This window comes from Dipodomys ordii, unplaced genomic scaffold (genome assembly GCF_000151885.1).
Source record: "Dipodomys ordii isolate 6190 unplaced genomic scaffold, Dord_2.0 Scaffold170, whole genome shotgun sequence".
Taxonomy (NCBI): domain Eukaryota; kingdom Metazoa; phylum Chordata; class Mammalia; order Rodentia; family Heteromyidae; genus Dipodomys; species Dipodomys ordii.
This window is the reverse complement of record NW_012267386.1, coordinates 2,222,417-2,226,391: the sequence shown is the minus strand read 5'-3', so window position 1 is coordinate 2,226,391 and position 3,975 is coordinate 2,222,417. Positions and strand designations below refer to the sequence as shown.

At 39.7% G+C, this 3,975-nt stretch overlaps 1 pseudogene; it reads left to right on the top strand.

Moving 5' to 3' along the window:
- LOC105998685 overlaps positions 1-3,571 on the top strand; it is a 6,691-nt pseudogene extending 3,120 nt beyond the window's left edge.
- Positions 3,572-3,975: the final 404 nt, after the last annotated feature.

Genomic DNA, 3,975 nt, shown 5'->3' with positions numbered 1-3,975 from the left:
GCTTATGTGGTGCTGAGGAATCAAACCCAGGGCCTCATATATGCAAAGCAAGCATTCTACCACTGAGCCACCATCCCAGCCCAAAATAATTCTTTTTTTTTTTTTTTGCTGGTCATGGGGCTTGAACTCTGGGCCTGGGCGCTGTTCCTCAGCTCTTTAGCTCAAGGCTAGCACTCTACCACTTGAGCCACAGCGCCACTTCTACATATTCTTTAAATAAGGTATACTCTGTGTTTTATAATTGGGCAGCTAAGAGAGGAAGAGGGACATAGCTTCAATCCTTACTTAGAAGTCAAGAAGACATTTCTCAAACTGATTCATTAATAGTAGCTTCAATCCTTACTTAGAAGTCAAGAAGACATTTCTCAAACTGATTCATTAATAGTGGCCCATGTAAAACACTTAGAAATAAAATGAATACTCAAAGTTTAAGTGTACTATGAAGTAACCACCTGAGAAACTACAGACAGACCCGGCAGGAACAGAGTTTCATTCTTCTTCATCTATTGGGGCTCCTAGAACAAAGCACTCTTCTCAAAGATGGCATGTCTTCAGTGTGTTCTGCATGGGGAGGGGCAAGACAGTTCCTGGGGGCTCTTTTTCCAGGGCGCAAATCCTATAATTAGAGTTCATGACGTAATCATCTTCCAAAAGCCCCCACCTCATGGATCCATCCCACTGGTGCTCATTTCTGCACTATTTTGGGAGCTAGAGCATTTAGACCACAGAGTTTTAAAAAGAAGTCAACCTGGCAGGCAACATTCAGGTTTGTTCTTTGCATAAAGCAAAAGCAAAAAGTACCCACACCTACAAATCTGGGTGTTTTTCTTCTTTCTCTGAGATCCTCTCCAATTTTCTTGGAAGTAGAAGAGCTAATGATTGCTTGGTTTATGGCCTTCATGTTTTCAAGCAGAGTCAGCAAATTAACATCTTGACTACTACAGGTATTTTTGGTACTCTTTCCCATTACCAGGAATTACCATTTATATCAATAACACAAAAAATAAAGATTTAGAATATACTAACAATCTGTGACAAAAGCAAAATCAACACCCCTAACAGATCCTCACTGTCCTGAATGAGAGCAAAGCAGACTACAACAGTAAGAGTTCAGGTAGAAAAAAAGACTCAAAGTTAAAACAAAGTACAAAACAAAGAGAGAGGATACATGATAACGCTTCAGTCAGTCACCTGTAATTCAGGTGTTTACGCGACAGAGACCTAGAAAATTGAAGTTCAAAGCTAGGCCAGGCAAAAAGTCTGAGAGACAGTTTTTCCAATTAACCGCCAAAAAAGCTGAACTGGCTCAAGTGGTAGAGCCAGCCATTAGCAAAAATAAAACAATAAAACAAAAAACCAAAAACTCAAAAAACCAACAACAGCACAAACCTCTGAATTCCAACCTGAGTACCAGCCCTCTTCCTTCCCCCTCCCTCAATATTGTCACTTTCTCATAGGTAGTAAGTAAAAATGTATTTTCTTTCCTCTGTGAGCAGAAAAACATTATCTTTGTCATTCTCTGAACACAGAATTGTTTTTCCTTCTTCCCATAAAAATATTTCAGATTGTGGTCTATCAGAGGAAAATGTACCTCAGAAAGCAAACAAGTAAAATTTCTGTCTTTTAAACTGTAATCATCTTTGTGATTTCTGACACAAAATGGTACATCTGGCATGATACCTGTCTGTCGTGCAGGTGGCAGTGAAGGGAGCAGGGACAATGGGGAAGATCACTTACTTGGAATAGCTGCCTTTGGTCTCCTCCTGCTTCATGAGAACTGAATCCTGTCACCTCTAGCGCACTCAGGCGGTAAAATCATGTAACTCCAAGTTCTTTTCTGATTCTGTCTCAATCACCAATTTCACCTGGTGTTTTTACACAGATCTGAATATTCTCACATACTTTGCTGTCCCTGATTCAATTTCTGCATAAACTTCCCCAAATGCTAACAGAAATGAGGTAGTTCAATATATATATATATATATATATATATATTTTTTGTCTGTCATGTGGCTTGAAGTCTGGGCCTGGCACTGTCCCTTAGCTCTTCAGCTCAAGGTGAATGCTCTACCTCTTGAGCCACGGTGCCACTTCAGTTTTTTGAATGGTTTGTTGGAGATAAGAGTCTCATGGACTTTCCTGCCTGAGCTGGTTTTGAACTGTGATCCTCAGATCTCAGCCTCCTGTGTGGCTAGGAGTACAGGCGTGAGCCACCAGCACCCGGCCTAGTTCAACTTTTAAAATATGTAAAGTACTAATTGGTAGTACATTTAGTGTAATGCATTACACTAATTTGTCTTCCTCTCACATTTTGACTTTCAACCAACCATATTCCAATTCTCTAGACCAATTCTTACCTTGAAATTATGATGTGTGACAGAGGAGATATTTATTTTTTAGTTTTAGTTTTAATTTTTTTGGCCAGTCCTGGGGCTTGAACTCTGGTCCTGGGGGCTGTCCCTGAGCTCCTTTTGCTCAAGGCTAGCACTTTATCACTTGAGCCACAGTGCCACTTCGGTCTTTCTCTGTGATTAATTGTACATAAGACTCTCACAGTTTCCTGCCTGGGATGGCATCAAACCTTGATCCTCAGAAATCAGCTTCCTGAGTAGCTAGAATTACAGGTGCAAGCCACTGACACCTGGCTAGACTGTTATATCTTTATTTGCTTTTTGTGTGATAAGCTTATAAGAAGGTTGCTTTGAAGTATACAAGTATTATATATAAGGATATAGATGCTATAGAATGTATACATTTTGAGAGTAATTTATCTATCCATGTTGCATTTATTTGGGATTCATAAAAGAAGCCTGCCTAGCAGGATGATTGATGCATGCATATAATCCCACTGACTCAGGAAACTGAGACATAGAAATTGTGGTTTGAGGCCATTCCAGGATAAGTTAGGGAGATTCTATCTCTACAAGATAATGTTAAGAGGTATGGTTCCAGTGAGACACGGCGGGCCCGAGGACACCAAGATAGCAGTATAGCCACCTGGTCATCCAACTGCTTCCCTAAGAGATGCAAAACTTAGAAGACAAGTAGTCGTGGATATCACAGAAAAAACTGAATCACTTAGAAAAGAAAAGGCCTTAAATAGAAATGGAACAATCCTGCTTGGAACAACAGCTAGCAACTCTGGAATATCAGCAAACTTGGTCTTCAGAAGCTGCTTGAAAGTCAATTATGATACTTTGAAGACATATTCATCATTGACTACGCTTCCATTTTTATCTTCAGTAGTTACTTACAAGTTCCTTGTAACTGATGCTTTGTGTTCAGCTAACATAAGCAAGGAAAATTGCATCCTGAGAAGTTTGCAGGTTAGTATAGTATGTGGTATACTACATCCCAGTGCTTTGGCTTTTTCTAAAAATGGATGTCTGGCAGTCAAGTACCATACTGTTCCATGCCACCAAAAGGAAGAGTTTTACTTCACTGGGTGCTTCTTTGTCAAACAGAAATTAAACTAATGGTAATTCCTCTGATCTTTCAGACATGTTTTGGACTAGTTAATAGTCTATGACATTATGCAGTATATGAAAGCACACTTAAAAACCATATGTAAAGATTAACCAAACAATGGATGGAAGCTAACTCAGTAGAAAGATTGTTTTTACATGATGAAGACGTAGCCATTGTTGAAAGAATGAAAAGTAATTCCTGTTTCTGTTCTGTTTGCCTGGTCTATGTCAGATACTTGGTAAAAACGTAATAATTGAATAAATGTTATTATAAAAAAGATAATATTAGGGACTGGGAAGGTGGCTCAGTGGTAGAGCTCTTGCCTTGCATGCATGAGGCCCTGGGTTCCATTCCTCAACAACACAAAAGCAATAAGAATAAAGCCAGAAAGTGGCACTGTGCCTCAAGTGGAAGAGCGCTAGCCTTGAGCTGAAGAGCTGAGGGACAGTGCCCAGGCCCAGAGTTCAGGCCCCATGACTGGAAAAAAAACAAAAACATAATGTTAGC